An 18077-nucleotide genomic window follows, 5' to 3' on the forward strand; every position below is an offset into this window, starting at 1 on the left:
AGCATTTTGAGCCTGTGGTGGGTAAGGCTTTTACAGGATGCACTCTGAGCCCACTCACCTGAGCACAGAAGGGGAACAGGAGATGCAGTGATGCATTTTTTAGAACAAATGTCTCTCATAATCTGGTGAAGCATCCAGGAGCAAATTTATCCTAATCCTAAAATTAGCCAGTTTTCTCCCACTGCAGTTTTAGAATCTCATTGCATACATGATTAAATATTTAATTTTCAGCCTAAAGGAATTAATTTTGGAAGTAGAGTTCTCAGCCTCTGAATTTTTATTAAAATTTTATTTTCTTTTTATTTATGAAGTGTCTCAAAGCATCAGAAGGAGAAAGGTCTTCTCAACAAGGGACAGGCTGTAACTGTTTTTCATAAAATGGGATTTCCACTTGTAACATCTGTGTTGCTATTGTTTTAGGGCCTTTATGTCTATTCATGGAGGAAACTGTTAAGACAGTTTAGTCTTTATCCTCTTTCTTGGAGACTGATGCTTTTGATTTGTTTTTTGTTGATTTTTAATGGGAATGTGTGGTGACTCTGTGGTCAGGTCACACTATATCCACACAGGAAAAAAGCCTGTGTGGTCATAAACCCTCCCAGTTTTGTAATTGTAGTGAAGGCTTGTATGTCAGTTCTAATTGCCTCAAGTGAATCATTTCCTGGCTATGCTGATAACACATCCTATGGCAATAACCACATCTCAGTTATGGTAGAATACTTGTTGAATTGTCATAGTAGCTATAAAGAAAAAGAGAATGAAGCACCCACAACTGCAGAAAATGGTACATTTTCTTCATTCTTTCATTTCATTGTATTTGTCCAGATGAGAAACTAGAAATAGTTTCCAATTGGATCTATTAATAAATAGATCTTTAATTAGTATATTTTCCCACTTTTCCCAAGTTCACAATTTGTCCTGAGGCAGTGAAAGCTGACATAAATCTAGCTCAACTTCCTTTATTTACCAGAAAAACATTTGGGATGAACTCATTCCTGAACTGGATTTGCAATAAACCACTGGGGAAATGCTATTTTTTTCATCTCTGCATGTTTGTTTGTGAGTAGCCTGTTGCATTTTGACATTTTTAGGGTAAGAATGCTGATGTAGGGGGTCCTGATTCATGTCCTGTTCATTATTCATTTGTACCCCGAACAAATACTTGAGTAGCTGCGGCTTGCCGTGAGCCATCGCGCTGCTGAAGCTGCCAGAGACCGCAGCAAGCACAACAAAAGGTCACGAGCACCCCAGGATTTTTGGCACTGTTGCAGCAATCCTTCCTTACAATTGCTTAAGCGAGCAACAATTACGGCGCAATCAGCGCCTTCCTCAGCCCGGTACCGCCATCATTAGCGGCGTTCTGCCGTGTGGGGCTGCTCCAGCCCAGGGGGGATGGAATCCCACCTGAGCTGCTCCTTCGGCTGATGCAGGCGGCAGCTGCACTCTGTGCCTATCCTGGAAGGTGTGACAGGCTGGGGACGAGGAGCCCCGGCTGTCCTGGAAGGTGTGACAGGCTGGGGACGAGCATCCCCGGCGCTGCTCGCGGTGGCCACCCTTGGAAGACGTGACAAGCTGGGTACAAGCATCCCTGGCCTGCGATGCTCTCCGTGGCTGTCCTGGAAGGTGTGACAGGCCGGGGAGGGGCAGCCCCGGCTGTCCTGGAAGGTGTGACAGGCCGGGGAGGGGCAGCCCCGGCTGTCCTGGAAGGTGTGACAGGCCGGGGAGGGGCAGCCCCGGCTGTCCTGGAAGGTGTGACAGGCCGGGGAGGGGCAGCCCCGGCTGTCCTGGAAGGTGTGACAGGCCGGGGAGGGGCAGCCCCGGCCGGCGCTGCTGCCATCGCGTGCGACGGTGGAGCGGCGCCAGCACGGCGAGGAGCGCTCGGCAAGGCAGGGCTGCGTCACACACTGGCCTTGCAGAGGTCACCTGTAACAGCACCGAGCTGTTCGAGGGGATGGTCCCTCCTTCACGCTCGGTCAAGTTCCATCTGGCTCTGGGACGCTCGGGAAATGAGGGCACGGAGAGGAGCTTCCTTGTGCCTCGTGAGTGCTGCGGGAGGAACAGGGATGCGCGGTGCCTGCATCTGGAGGGATGCAGTGATAACGCCTCCCTGTGCCTCTGGCACCCAGCAGGAATTGGGTCAAGAGCAGCAGCTTGCTCTTGTGATGTTTGTGAGTGTGATGGAGAGCTGGCTGCTTGCTGCAGGTTTCTTGCAAGATTCTGTAAAGTTTGGGTGCCATCAAAGAGACTTCAGGTCCAACCCAGTAGGACGATTTCCATGTACCAATAGTACCTCCCATGTGGAAGATTTTTACATATACTGATAAATTACTTTCAGAGTCCTTGGTTAAATAGGCTATAGAGCAACATCTTCACAAAAAGAGGCTATATTATAAAATGTCAAGTTTGAATTAATTTCCCAAGCATTTTTAAACATTTCAAAATTAAATATTTTAAATTTCTGGTCATGTTCATTCACTTACTGGGGTGTTTTAGTTATTCTCTCTCCCAGACAACTCAAAAATAATGACTCCTTTTAAAGGCACTGTGATTGGCAGGACTATTCCTAAAGTATTATGTGGTAGGTAATTTCCACCCATATTCTCTTTTCAGACTTGGGATTGATAGGATAGGTGCCAAGCTGTCACATTATAGCCTTTGGTAATTAAAATATAGGATGGCATTAATATTGGTTCTGGATAATTACTTGTTTTTTGAGCAAAGCTTTGACAGACAATATTATGGAAGGTCTCCAGAAATTTGATTTTAAAAGCTCCTCTCCTGCCACAGAAAACAAAGATTATATTTTGCAGGTAGGGCTGTTTGGAGACCAGTTGGTACCATTTAATGTAGGAGATGGTTGAATGATTTGTGGAAAATAAGGTTATCTGACAAATTCAGCCCATATTTCAGTTAATAAATAATTCATAAGCTAGTCGTGGCTTCCACAATGCATTCATTATTCATAAGGGCTCACTGAATAATTTGTGCAAACTAATTTCAGCCTATAGAGTACCCGTGAGTTGTTTTGTGCTTGTTATTCTTTGTGTGTGAGCGTGGTGTTTGGTTTTATTTTCATACTATACAAAACTTTTAAGTTGGATGGTAGTAGATAACATTGAATTGTTCCCAAAGCAAATGGAATCCTTTCCTGTGTGAGACAAAAAATATTTGATATGCTTTGCCAGTGCTGATTTTTACACAAAAGCATTGTTGTGGCCGGAGCTGTTTACATCTTCAAGCAGAAGGCCACAGAGAGGTGGTTCAGTTGGGCTTAAAACTGAAAGTCCAAACACCAAGTGTTGTCTGGTTCTGCAAGGGTTTTCTTGGAAAATGTTTTTCTTCGTAACTCTGTCTTTTCTTCCTCCTGTTTGTGGTTTTTGTTTGCTTGCTTTTTTATTTTCTCCCTGCAACAGAATTTTTGCATGTGCTTCTTTGCTGCTTTCCTTTTTGTGAAAATTGCAAGTCTTCTGATTTGCAGGAGAGGTGGATATTGAGGAAGGGAGAAAGGGTGAGGAGTAGGAGATGCAAGCAGTAAAAAAGATCTGAAAATTATATGTTTCAAAAGTCTCCAGCAAGAGGACTTGAACTGATGTAAATAAATTCTCAGCTCCTCATAATTCAGACAAGAGCTTAAAGGGGGATATCCTGTTGTCCAGAGGAAGAAGGATGGAGAGACTCATTTGAACTCCCCTGCCATAAGCAGCACTTTGGAGGACAAAAAGTTAGCAAAGTAGGGCTTTGGAGAGAAGAATTTTCTTTTCTCTCTGCTGTTAGAAAATGAAACCTGAACAAAGTCACTAAACCTGTTTTCCTTTGCTTCCCCCCTTGCTTTGTCTGCTTCTTATCTCCAGACTATGAGCTCCTAGCAGGAGTGACCGTGTCTCATTGTGGCTGTGCCATGATGGGGCCATGGAGGTGGGTGAGGGATGCTGGGGCAGCAGCACTGGAGTGTCCTGCCTGCAGACCTTCCCTCAGCCTCCTTGGGAGCAGTGGGGCGTATCCTCTGCACCTCCTGATGAGGCTGCTTGCTTCTATTCTTCATCACCTTAAGCTGAAAGCTGCTGGGTCAGAGGTTGCTGATCCTGTTAGGAGTCTCAGACTGATTTTCAATTTTTAATAATGGAAAAATCTCTATGTATAGAATGAAGGTAGCATTCCTTAATTGCAGATTCTCAGGCTAAAGTTCAGAAGCCATATAATTTCATTACCTGTAGGGAAACAACAGGAACCAAGTTTTCAGTTTTCATTAGAGACAGAGAGATGAGCTATGAAAAGAGTTAATAAGGTACTCCTTAAGCAGCTGTGGAGATGTAAATTTTGATGAAAAAGGCCTTTTTGTCAGTAGCTTGGGTTGACAGTTTGTTAATTCTAGTGTGATTCAAAGTGATACTGAGCTGGTTTGTTTGGAGGGGCAGTAGAATATGGTTTAAAACTGCGTGTTTAATGTCCCAGGTCTTTAGTTATTGTTGGGATCAGATGTCTTTTGCACCAGACATCTGGAGTGATAAGCCAACTCCACTGTTTTGTGTATGCACAAAGGTAAATGTGGTGGAGTCCCAGAATTACTAATGTGCATCTTGATGAGAAAAACACTCACACACATCCTAATTATTCCTGTTTGGAAAACAATAAATAATAATGTTGTCTGATATTTGTACAACTGCACCATCCAGAAGCTCTGAGGAAGATTAAACCAACCTTGTACTTCACACTTGAATGCCATTTCTGAAGGCCTGGGTATTGAGTGCAGCTGCAGAGAAAATATGAGGAACGGACTGTTTGAGCTTTTATTTGGTTGCTAGAATTAAGTTGAAGATCACACATGAGATATGTAATGTTCAAGCTGCAATCCTCAGGCAGGGTCTGTTTCTGGGTGGATTTTTGGTGTTGGGAGGAGAGTCTGGATGATTTGTTCAGCGGGTCTGGATGCCTCTGACCTGCTAGGATGAGAGCTGGAGACTCAGATATCAAGTAAAGCTGTAATTTTGGTATGAAAATCCCTACTTGGTATCAGACACAAGCTGGTGACCTCTTACCATCATTGCATCAGACAGCAATTGTTGTAGTACAAACAGTTCCCTCATTTACACCCACTGGCTCTTCCCTGGGAAGAAGAGTAGAACTGAGTGTCCTTGCTGCCATCATTGGATGTTGGCCCAGTTTCTAAATTAAAAGCATATTCCATATGTGAGTTTAGGCACTGAACCTTAATGTTTGGCCTACAGTCATAACTCTCTGGATCCAGACAGCTCTCAAGAATTTGGAAAAATTGAACTGAAGCTCTAATTCTGGATTCAATTTTCACTGCCTGTTACATGCTTTGCCTGTCTCTCAGCCACAGAAATAAAGCTGTGTTTTCCAAATAGCAGGTTACCAGTTGTTCTGCTGGAATGGGATGAGATTGTTCCTACCTTGGAAGGTTTGCTTTTGGAACTGAGCACACTTGTCTGTGTATGTTTAGAGAAGAAATTTCTGTTGTGCCTCCAAATAAAAGAGTTGTTTTTAACCCAAACTGTAACATGAGCCCAACTGAAAGGCTTTTTGTCTGAAAGGAAACGCAAATGTCTGTATTGAACAGCTGATCTTTGACAAGCCCTCAGTTCACTTTTAATACTTTAATATGTACCAGTAATAATGATTACAGTTGAAGAGATGCCATTAAGCCATATGTCCTTTTATTGGTCTCTAGGGAGTATTTGCAAGTACACAGAGAGAAGTGGAAGTTATTGTTATGATAATCAAACCATGTGTGTCACATGCCATATGGAAATTATATATTATTTAATAAAAAAACTTATTTTAGATTAAGCAACAGTTAATTTTAAAATATGTATGGGCTTACCTGTATATCATACATCTGGTACGTAAGATTAAATAAATATATGTGTCATGGAGAGGGCCAAAATTCTCTAAGAAATAGCAGGAGATTATGTGATCAGATCTGGAGCCCTCAAAAAGGGAACCAGTTTATAGGTCTTCTCACACACTATGCTTAAATTACCATACTTCCCCTCTCCCTCTGCTTTAATGGGTACTAATCAACTGTGTAATTTAATTGGCAACACTTTCATTGCCTAGGTTATCAGTCTGTCTTTTTTTATTAAATTCTGCTGTCCTTATGTCTAAAAAATTGAGTTGTTGAACAGAGAAATTCACAGCTGAACACTTCTGATCCCTCAGTAAATAACAGAGAATGGAAATAATTTTATTTCATCTTTGTTTTCTTGGTATAGATTTTCTCTTTGCTAAAGCTTTGTTTTAGATTTTATAGTCTACCTACTAAGAGTACCCATTTATAAAGGATGGTAGTGGAAGGAGAAACTTTCATTGTAGTGTGCCTTCCCTGTTCAATAATCTAAAATCTAAAATTATTAATCTAAAATCTATCCCTTTTTATTTTGCCAGATTTGATCAGTTCAAGGCACTTAGAGAATTTTCCCTCTTGATTACTCCTACTCTTTTGGTAGCTGAAAATAGAATATTTCTGCAGGTAGTGCAAAGGTATCCTTGCCTATTCCTGACCAGAATATCCTCCTTGAAACAAGAAATCCCTCAAAAAAGGACTTCAGACCTAATCCTGGATAGAGATGAATTGCCTTGTGGTTTAAATCTAGATTTTAATTGTGTATAAGCTGAATAAAGTAGGAAATGGTTAATTGATACTGACCCAAAGAACTGCAGAAAACAACCCATGGCTCACTCCTGCTGCATCCAGTTGATGGAAAGATTCTCACCCACACAAATAGAAACAGAATCAAGCTCCAAATAGCTCCACTATTTTAGCACCTGTTTGGGTTTTGTGATCTTCCTTCTCTTTCTTTTCTCTCCTTCTGACAACCTACCTGTCAGGAAACTAACCTGTTATTTAATCTAATGATGTGTTTACATTTATTAATCAATTTGAATATATATTTTCCTTAGTGTGACTTTCTTCCTCCTTGTCTCCTCCCCCACATCCAAGCTGGCATCATTCAAAGTGATAAGTATCTTCCTTCCTTTTGCATTTGAGAAAGTGGCACAGAAGTTAAAGCACTTCAAAGAGATTGTTATCTCTCCATAGCTATTGTATAATTAAACACCAGGCTCCCCATACCGATGTACATTCTCCTTGATCTCTAAGTAGGAAAACAAAAGGAAGAGGCATCTCCTGCGTTTGTCTCCTCCAACAGATGAGCATTAGCTTTTTACATTTCTGCTGTAAACTGACTTGCTTTGTTGGAAAGAAGCTGAACTAAGGCAAAAAGATTTTTCAAGCTGCTACAGAAAGCTAACAGTATAATCTATCTACCAATTGATTAAATTGTGAGGATGTATGATTAATTATAGCTTGGTCAAATGTGACCTTTTAAATATAGGACAGGATGCGTGCAGTGACTTGCAAGATTTAAAGTGGAGTTTTGAGCTGTGACAAGGGAATGCTTTGCTTGTCTGTTTCGCTCAGCATGTCTCAAATAGGTTTTAGCTGTAGCAAATTAGGTAGAGCTAGATGAAATGAAAGCCACCTCTGGCTGAATTATCCAACTTAAAACAGCTTTAGTATACTATTTTTAGATTTAAATATTCTTGTTTCATGGTGGGAGATGCCAAAGTTAATCTACTTATGAAAATTCAGATTTCTGAAGTTTCCACATGGGGTCTGTTCAAGAAAATAAATTTTCTGCTTTTATGTTTTAAACAAATTTGATTTTGGATTTTTAATTTAGCTAGAGGAAGCAAATTGCTATCCAGGACCACATTTTGCTATGGTAGGTGAATCCTTACTGAGTTAAATTTTCGAGTGTGTAAACTCAGATTGTGCCACCAGCTTTGATGAAGTGACAGGATTTCTGTCGTCAGCCAAGGAATTTCTTCTCTGGAATCAGTCAGTGCAAGTTGTAGGTGAGGGGAAAGGATGACATGGCACCTAGACGCTCCTTATTTTCAGCTATTTCTGCAAAAAGTAAAAAAAAAGCCTGATCAAAGGTGTTCAAAAATATCTCTCCTATTATTGAAATGACGGCAGACTGTACAGAACTGCAGCAGGCAGCTCAGCATTTTGCTTGGGTTCAGACTCACTGCAGCAGGGTCTAATGAATGCATCTGCTAAAAGCTCGTTAATGTTTCAGCTCTAATTCATTGTTATATATAACATAGCCATAACTATTAGTGCTGCTGATCTACAGCAGGGGGCTGAACATGCAAAGAGCTTTTCCTTCGGTCTGGAACTAAATGTTTCTGGCCTGGCTGCAATCCCAGCTGGCTGGTTAAAGAAACCTGTCAAGGGATCACAGGAATATAGACATCAGTGATGCATTTGGAATTAAAGCTTGCTCTGAGCTCTTGATTCTTTTATTCTTCTTAAAGATTTCCAGCACAGTGCAGTGTGGATAACTCTTTGTAGCACAAAGAACCTGTCCAAGCAAGTGTCTGAAGTATGGTTTCAGATGGGTTTTCTCTAAGGGAAATATTTGTCTTTAAATCTTTTTAGCTCTAATTAAGCCTGCATACCTACATTTCATGTCTGTGTGAGCTGTAATTGCTAACATTTGCACAGAGGAGCACATGAGGAGCTGCCATGGCTGCTTTGTAAAATGCAAGCAAGCAGAATCCAGCAGCCAGGACCAGTCAGTTTTAACGACTGACTGGATCTTGCAAAAAAAGGATGGAGCTCTGCAGTGTTTGGAGCCTGCTCAAAATAAATGTGCCTTTGCTTCAGAGCTGGGGATTGGAAGCTCTTCTTCCCTTCAGGGATTAAGCTGCTTTGTGCAGCACTGCCAGGGGAAGCTTGGCGAAGGGCTCTGCTTGGGGGAGAACTGCATCTCACAAGGCTGAGATGCCTTCACTTCCTTCCTAATCCATGATGGAGTTACCAAAACACAAGCCTGGGCTAGCAGCTTAGATAACAGCTACAGAAATAAGTCAGGGGAAGGAGAAGTAGTTTAGCTGGTGGATAGAGCAGAACCAATTCATGTCTTGGCTCCAGTCCTGCTGTGCCCTGGTCCTGCCTGTCCTGCTGGTGCAGCAGGTAGGTGAGGGTGTGGTGGAGCTGTCTTAGCCCCGCTTTCCCTATTCCCCTGAGGCAGTAGGAGCTGCTTGCTGATAGGTCCATGGCAGAGGGGATGCACCTTAGCTCAGCTATGCTGTGGATCCAAGCCTGAAGCAGAATGCTTCATTTCTTCTATTTGTGGGTTTGCTTGTTCTGGGTGAATGGATGAAAGGAATCTCTCTGTGGAGCACAGATCTGTGGGAGGTATGTGCCTGTCTCCAGGCAATAGCAACCTTGCTTCTGGAATTGTCTTTTTGGCCTGATTTTTCACCTTGGCTGGCTATCTGTGTAAGTGAAGGCATAGTTTGTGATTGAATTATACTACTGAAATGTTACTGATGTGTTAAACTGGTGTGAAATCAGACTCTGGCTACTCATGTCAGCTCTCTGGGAATAAGGAAGGAACTGAAATGCTTTAATCCAACAGAATCAGCCACTGCATGTAAATCTGGTACCTTGTCTGAGACTTCAGCAGGGAGTTTACTGTCCTCAGGTGAGATACCAGGTGAGGTACATCAATCTCTACTAGTGAACCAAAACCACAAGTTTATTGCATCAGCTTTTATCTAACACGGTTAAAATAGAATTTATTCTCTGGGGTTATTACTGTCACTCATTATTAAAGGTCCAATTAATGCTGTTGATTCTTTACTATTTGTTTAGCATCTATTTTTTATTTCCCACTTCATGAATGATAGCAATGTAAAAACACAGGCTTTAATTAATTGAATGACTTTATTTTTCCAGTATATATCAGACGTGCTTTTTCCAAATGTGTATCCAAAGGGCCAGAATAAAAATGACATATGGTAAAAGGAAGCAGAATATGTAAGCTCAGGTCATTAAAGTGGTAATAATAAAGGCTTCACTAAATGGAAAATACCACCAAGTCTACTCCAAACTGTCTTGATCCATACTCAATTCATTTTTATTGTTTATAGTGTTAATTATTTTGGGGGGGGGGGGGAGTTTATATCCATTAAATTCATAGCATGGTTGTTAAATTGTAAATAACTAAAACTGCTGAAGCTTTTCCTCTAATAAAATTGTAATTGGCCTTTTAAAGTAACTGCACTAATAAATTTTCCTTTTTCTCCTCCTCATACTTAACAGAGCAGTAATCCTTAGCTGCCATAAGCATCAGCATCATTCTTTTAGTCCTGTGAAGTTCTCTAGCCTACATCTGCTGGGAATCTGGCACAAAGCAGGGCTGGGAGAAGGGAAGAGAAACCTCCAAGGTATTCACATGTTGGATTGTTACTCTAGCTGAAGTCAGTGCACTGCAACTTACAGAGGAGCAAAACAAGACATTACAATTGTGTGTACTCATTGAGATGGTTTATACACAGTGATAGAGAGTTGGAGTAAAAAATATGCTTCCATTTTGCAGCAGCTGCTGATTACCTGTTACACTGGTTTTGTTAGCAAACAGGACCAATGGAAACCACAGTGCCCCACTCTCCTGAGGATGTATAAGTACCAGAATGCTGCTGCTTGGAGCAACTTCTGATCCACAGTGCCCCTGATGCCAACACTGTAGCTGCAAAAGGGGGCAGCCCCTCCATGACCCATCCCATTTTAGTCCCATGGCTTGAATGTCCAGAACTACACATTTGAATAGCCTGGGCACCTGCTGTGGAAGGACAGGAGCCAAAGGATGAATGCTTTTGTAAAGGATGATATGAAGGATTAAGTCAATCTTAGGCAGTGTGTGTGGTGAAGCAAAGAGATGAAGGAAGGTCTTCCATATTTTGAATAGCCTGTCCCCTCCTTCATAGCAATCTTACACTATTCTGATGTTTTATTTTTTTTCTCTGTGCCATTTCTGATACCAGCCATGCCTAGAGATCGTTTCTTTCTTAAAATGACCTTAGATGTAGTAACTCTTTTGTGCACGAGTGTGATTTAGGATTCCCTGCCTCCTACTGTCAATGTATTTCTGAGGTTTAGCTGTGAAGTGTCTCTCTCTGTGGTTAATGTACTTCCAGGCTGCTTCACCTACAGATTCTACATTGAATATTAAGGCTTGTATGTGTAACCTTTACAGTTTTGCATGTGTACAGAAGATTTTGGATGTGAAAATATCCATTTCCAAACACAGTGATCCTATTTTGTTGTGTTTCTACCTGAAAATTCCATGTATCTTTGCAGTCTTACAGCAGGTGTGGGGTATTCTGGCAGCAAAATTCCCTGCATGGGAGCATGGCAGAAGCCCCAGGGTGGAGCACAGCCCTGGCACTTGACTCTGGTTTTGGGTGCTGGATTGTGCAAGTGCATCACCCTGTTCTCCCACAGGATATGGGGCAGGGCTCTCCCCCATACTGCCAGCAGAACCTCCTCTCCCTGTAAGAGAGTTTTGGGCTAGGCTGCCACCCAAATATGTCACATTATGCCACAGTTGTAGCTGCAGTCTCCCAGCTGTACACAGAGTGCTTGCAAGTGTGGGAGTGTGTGGACACAGTAGAAATTGGCTTTTACATGTCAGGTTGCAAGGAACCTGCTCTGGTGTCTAATTATTCCCAGTCTGCAGGGCAGCTGATTCCCTGTAAATAGCACTTAGTCTAGTCTCAACCTGTTCAAAGTGGATGACAATTAACATTTATTTTTTTTCCCCAAGTATTTCATTTTGACAGCACTATAAACAAAAGCACTTCTATGCATCTTTCTTTGCTGAATTATTTATTTGAATGTAGGTATGAATCATCGTTATTGCAGAACACAGTGCAGTCAGGTCCTAGTACTAAAACATCAGTGCTAATTAGCTGGAAATAAAATTGTCAAAAAAACTTGATTCTAATTAGGGTCTTTTTAATGTTTATACACTGTGGACTTGATCTTCCTCTCAATGGCTGTGTAAATCTGGAATGCTTTCATTTCCTCTAGTATGGTATTCATGCAAATAAGAGGATAACTTTATGGCACGTTCTAATGGTTATTATATGCTGTTAGCTAAATGAGAAAGCAGTTCAAACTTTAAATTGTTTGATTAAGTAAAATCAGTCCACATGTTTTCTGCTGCATATCTAAAGCATAGAAATATTATCAGCTATTCAATTCCAGAACCATAGATCTGACCATATTCTGAAAAATAACTACATATTCTTACCTATTTTACATACAAATATGCATGTATAATAAACTGATTCATTTTTATAGCTGGAATTGTTCAGTTTGTAAGGCAAAAGTAGTAGAGCTGATCTGTCCAATAGGAATACCATGTTACAAGTGTTGAAAGTTATCAAGCTTCTCTCAGGTTTGCCCACATAGCTCATTTTGCTGTTATTTTTCTCTTTGAAATCAGCTGTTTTTTCTTAAGTGAAGCTCAGCTACTTCTTGATGTAATTCCTCATTGCTTCCTATCTATTTTCACAATTTTTCTGTTCATCAGAACACCCAGTCCTGCATTATTGCCTCTGCTTTGTACTTCTGTCCCAAGAGGTTTCTTTTGATGGGCGGGCCCAAAACTTACATTTAACCAGATGTGAAATGAGTTTGGGTTTAGTATTTTACTCTGTTTTCACAATTGAGACAAAGTTTGGATTTGTATCTGAACCTTGCTGAACTTTGAGATAGGTCACATCCAATGAACATCTCATCCTTGATAGGCAGTAGTTTTTGAATCCTGAGCTGACTCTCACTGATTCCCAGTGATCAGCCTGGGACTACTGGGCCATTTCTGCAAATTCCTCAGTCCAGATCTGCATGCTGTAGGCTGTTCTCTGTAAGGTCCATGCCCTCTACTTTATAAATGTAAAGACAGGGAAAAAAGTATATTCTTTTGTTTTTCTGAAATGAAAGTGAATCTAAATCATAAATTCTTTTTGTTAAGAGTTAAATTTAAATGCTGTTGTGCCAAACTAACATGGTTGGAGGCTGTTAAGCTATTTATTTTTGCAGCTACTTAAGTAGAAGCTAAAGTAGAAAACAGTTTTTGCAGCAAATAATTGACATGTTGTTTTTCTGCTTTATAAATTGCTTAAGGGGGGCTTATGATTTTATTCATAGATTTATAAATTTGTTATAACTGTTTGGATAATTCTGTGGCTAATCTTTGAGCTGCTAAATAGTTCATAAGCTATTTACTTTTAATTTTGAGATTTTTGATTTAGAATTCAGAGGCTCTCAGTAGGTGATTTGCTGTGTTCTTGACTAGCTCTGGGTTCTTGCTTTTTCATGGCCTGTAGGATGGGTGTCAGGACCTTTAAGAGTAATTGCAGCAGTATAGAAATAAAAGTGACTTTAGCTTGCTTGATTTAGCAACACAATGTATTGGATGTCTGGTATGACCATCCCAGCTGGAATCTTGCTGTCTGGGAGTATTTTCTAATGTTTAGCCCTGAACCAGGTCTGAACTGATACCAGACTGGGGTGAGTTACCGCTGATATTGATTCAGGGATTTGCTCACGCCAGGATCTCTGAGATCAGAAAAGAATAGAAACTGCTCTCCTGTTTAGCTGAGAATTAAATTAGAGAGGTCTTCTGAAGAAGTGGATCATTTATCTTTCTGCATAGACCCTGAATTAAATGCCAGATTAAACTGTTTCCCTGTGTCAGCATGCCTTGCTGCCCTGAGTTGTGCTTAACAGAGAGGCTTGAGCAAGTTCTGTTGTGCTGCAGCCCCATTAGCACAGTCTGGAGAGGCCATGCAGGGCACTCACAGATGTACAGTGACACACACATTTGTGTTTGATGAAATATGACCCAATAAATGGAGAGATTGCATTTATCACTTGTCTGAGGAGGCTGAGTAGGAAATGGGAGATGCTTAGGAAAGGGCTGTTCAGCATGCTTTAGGTTGTATCTCATTCCAGGAACTCCAAGTCAGTCAGTTCTGCTGCATTTAAGATGACTGTAATGAGGGATGTAACGTCTCTATGAATTACCTGAAAATCTTTAAAAAGCTCTGTCACTATTCTTTTCCTTGAGATTGAAGATAAATCTTGGGCATTTGTCATCTAGAAATCTACCTAATTACCCAAGGTTATACATTGGTCAGAGATATTTTATGAAGGACAAGGGAGTTAAAGTGTTTAAAAAATCAGAAATTAGGCGCATAATTTCACTGCAGGTTGGTTTGGGGAGACAAAACTAGGAAATTCCTGACAGGAAGCTCCTATTTCATGAGAAGATCCAACTCCTCAAGTAGGTCATCACCTCACCTGTGGGGCTTGATTGCCCAAGGACCTCAGACTGGGCAGGAGGCAAGGCTCAGAGCTGTATTGCTGCACCCCAGAAAGCTGGTGGCAGTTGGCAGTTCACAGATCCAGAGGGGTTTCCTTCAGTCATAAAGCAAAATTCCCATTCTAGGGGGACATTTCTACACCTGAGTAAAGAGGGTAAGGATGCTATCAGCCTTTCCCTTCCCAGAGACAGCCTCATGCACTACTGCACCAGTTTTGCAGGCCCTTTAGTTTCATCACTTTCCCTGCCTTTCCCAGGCTGCACTGAACTCCACTCCCTGACCAGCTCCCCTTCCTTCAGGCCACTTAAACTAGCAAAATAGAATTGCTCATATGGAACAAGTGCTTTTGTTATTCTGTGAAGATCTGTGCTCTATTTGGCTTGTCTCACTGACATTTCCCCCTGGCCATTTATTTCTTCTGGGGCTTGTATGGTGCAGACTGGCAGGAAAGGGTCTCGATTGTCCAAAAACAAGGTGAGAGTTTGTGGGTTATGTTTGGAGGCTTGAGTGAGTTATTTCACCCATCCTCCTCACCTTCCTGTTGGAGATGGCTAAATGAGATGTATCCCTTTGCTAATTGCTGCAGTGTGCAATCAGGCCTCATTGATATGCTAGGCTTTACAACAGTTTGCTATAATTTTACAAAGGCAATGGAATGGCTTATTGTGCTGTAATCTATCCTAAAAGAACATATCTAGAAATTATTTTCAAATACTTTCAAAAAATATTATGACACTTTGACAGGGTAACTCCATCTAGGAGCAACACAAGAAAAAACTGAAAAGACAGGGATTACTTGACTTTGAAAAAAGAGTAAACATGTTTTATCATGATTCCATGACACTTTTTTGAGCTGAAATTAATGGATAAAAAGTTATTTAAGGCTGTGGATTTTGATGCTTATTACACTATCCTAGGACCATAAGTTCCAATAATGATGTTAATGCTAAATATGCCATTTTATGTATTGTGCACAAAAGTGCTTTATATAACATCGGGGAAATAGACAGTTGTTTGATGGTTTCTGCTAAGTAATACTTTACATCATGCTTTCACAAGTAGTTTTCTCCTTAGAAAACAAGTAGTTTTCTCCTTTTGGTAAAACACAGTTTATCAAGCCTTGGTTTTATTTTTAAATTATAGAAATCTATTTTTAAAGCATAGTTATTATCCAAAAACTTACCATCTTGGCCTGGGGAGTATGTATAGCAAAAGTGATTTGATTTTCAGACTGAGTTGCCTGAACTGTATTTCACACATTATAAGATGCATTAACACATACTAGTAGAAAAAACTTGACCTTGAAAATGCTCTGCTTAAACATATAGAAATCCACAGGCTGAGGTTTTTCACTTACCATATATGATGGCCAACACAGAATTGGAGAAATTTCTTTGCAATAATTAATTAAATTGCCTGAGAGATAACACAGGCATTATTTTAACCTTTCATTTAATACTTCCTTGGGCTTTCTGTAGCAGGGTAAACCTGAACTGTGATTTGTGTTTGGATCAATGCAGCACTTCCATAAATAATAAACCTGTTTATTTTCAGTGGTAGTATCCCACTCCTGTCCCATGGTATTACAGTGAAATAGAACCTTCAAGGTAATGATCATGCTTTTATTGCTACCACAGAAAATGATGACTTATTTGGCTCTGCCCACCTTGTAAATATCCTAGTGCATAGGAACTGAGCAGAGAAATTTATAAGACATCTTTATTGTTTATACATATGGTGATATTTCCTATATGTGGTTGCCCAATCTAGCAAGACACAATTTGGTCTAAGCACGGATATAAGTTCTCAGGCTCAGCCTAAGAATAAACAAAATGGCAAAACAGACTCAAGGGAATGATCACAGACTGAATATTCTGAAGTAGTTCAAACTGGTTTTACTTACTGTCTGGCTTAAATTTTCAGATCATCTTTCTCTATCAGAATGGCAATTTTAGTTTTGGAGAACTGCTTGTTGCAGTTGAGTTTTGTGAGGGAATGGCCGTCGCTACAAAAAAGTCAGCAGTTTCATGATGTGGTATCTAGAATGCTGGAATTATTTCCAAACAAAGAAATTTTGAATACCATTGTTGTGCCAGCATTGAGACCTGTCACAGACATCTTTTATGGAAAATCCTTTCCTTAGGATTTTTCCTCCTGAGAAACTGACAGGCCTCAGGAGCAACATTTTAACAATGGTTATCTGCTGCTGTAGAGTGCAACAGGTGGATCTTTGATCGGCCCATGTTAGATGTTTCTAATTTAGGGCCAATCACAGTGAACTGGCTCAGACAAAGAGTCTGAGCCACAAGCCTTTGTTATCATTCTTTCTTTTTCTATTCTTAGCTAGCCTTCTGATTAAATCTTTTCTTCTATTCTTTTAGTATAGTTTTAATGTAATATATAACGTAAAATAATAACTCAAGCCTTCTGACACATGGAGTCAGATCCTCATCTCTTCCCTCATCCTAAGACCCCTGTGAACACGGTCACAGAGACCCATGTCAGCAGATCAAAATACAAACTTTGGATTTGTTTGTGAACTTAAGGTTCTGATCAAGTCATGTACTAAGGTGGGCCTGTATCAGAACACAGTGAGTGAGGATATTTGATCCTAGTGTGGGTCAAACATGTTGCACGCTCCTGTACCATTGCTGGGCTTTGTGAAACACAACGCAAAGTCATATCTGAGCATTACACCTCCCCAAATAGTGTCATTGCCTTGTCACTGCACTCGTGGTCACTCTCTAAGACACACAGAAGGCAAACAAGGCTTTATGCCTTTCCTCAGAAGTGGAGTTGGGAGAAGAATAGAAGAAGGTTTGCTCTCTAGAACGGAAAAATTTTATATCCAGTCCAGAGAGAGAACAAATGTCTTCCTACATGGAATATTGCCAGTTTGAATCCTGATGAAAGGATTAGTATCTTTGGACCTGAGCCCTGCAAATGCCTGATTTAATTCTATGTCTTTTACAGTTTATCCTGCCAGCTGATGTTTTACCACTGGCACCATGTGTTTCCATACAGGGTTATCCAAAGGGACACCCACAACTTGTGTAGGTCATGTTGTAGTGATGTATTCCCAGTGCCAAACTGGACAGCCACTTCCCCTAAAACCTGTGTCTGTCATTGGCTTGTATCAGAGTCCCTCCAGTGTGTTTGGACTGTGCTTTAGCCTACATATCTTTTAAGTAGCTAATGGTAATTCCAAGACAGACCTACAATCTCCAACCAGGCTTTGATTCCAAGGCCTCTGTGCTGTCTGGAAGCCATATCCAGCATGGACAGTGACTTCTGCAGGGAATGTGCTGCCTTTTAAAAGGCCACATGGTTAATCTCTGACAAGTGCTATTTGAGAAAGAGAGGACTCTGACTGTCACATCTCAGGGTATGACTTTTGATTGCTCTGCTCTTCATTTCCAGCCAAGGAGTTTCTGTTGTTTAGCCCTTTCTCAAAGATATTCAAGTGGACTGGAAACAGGCTGAGGATGGGCACTGAGAGTCTCTTCTTGTATAGCTTCTCCTCACCTGTCATGATGAGGTGAAAGGTGCTGCTGCTACCAGCTCACCTCTGTGTTTTTAGTCCCCCACAAATGACACCTGTAACATGTCAGGGCTGCTGGGAAAATATTACAAAGTTCAGTCCCAAGAGCTGCTTCTTAGTTTAAGCTATGCTAAATTTGTTTTTGGGGTTTTGTTCATTTTTGTTTGCTTTTTGTGTACCTCCTCACTGGCAGAGCATGAGATAAGAAAAAAGTCCTTGAATTAGGTTAAACACAACTTAGCAAATAACCAAAACATCACTGTATTATTAACACCATTCTAATTCCAAATCCAAAACACAGCTTTGCCGTAGCTACTGAGAAGAAATT

General features: G+C 40.7%; 1 protein-coding gene across 1 annotated transcript in view; it reads left to right on the forward strand.

Annotated features, from left to right (window-relative positions):
* NYAP2 (neuronal tyrosine-phosphorylated phosphoinositide-3-kinase adaptor 2) overlaps window positions 1-18077 on the forward strand; it is a 132215-nt gene that overhangs the window by 26607 nt on the left and 87531 nt on the right. The window lies entirely within an intron of this gene.

This window comes from Ammospiza caudacuta, chromosome 11 (assembly GCF_027887145.1).
Source record: "Ammospiza caudacuta isolate bAmmCau1 chromosome 11, bAmmCau1.pri, whole genome shotgun sequence".
NCBI classification, from domain to species: Eukaryota; Metazoa; Chordata; class Aves; order Passeriformes; family Passerellidae; genus Ammospiza; species Ammospiza caudacuta.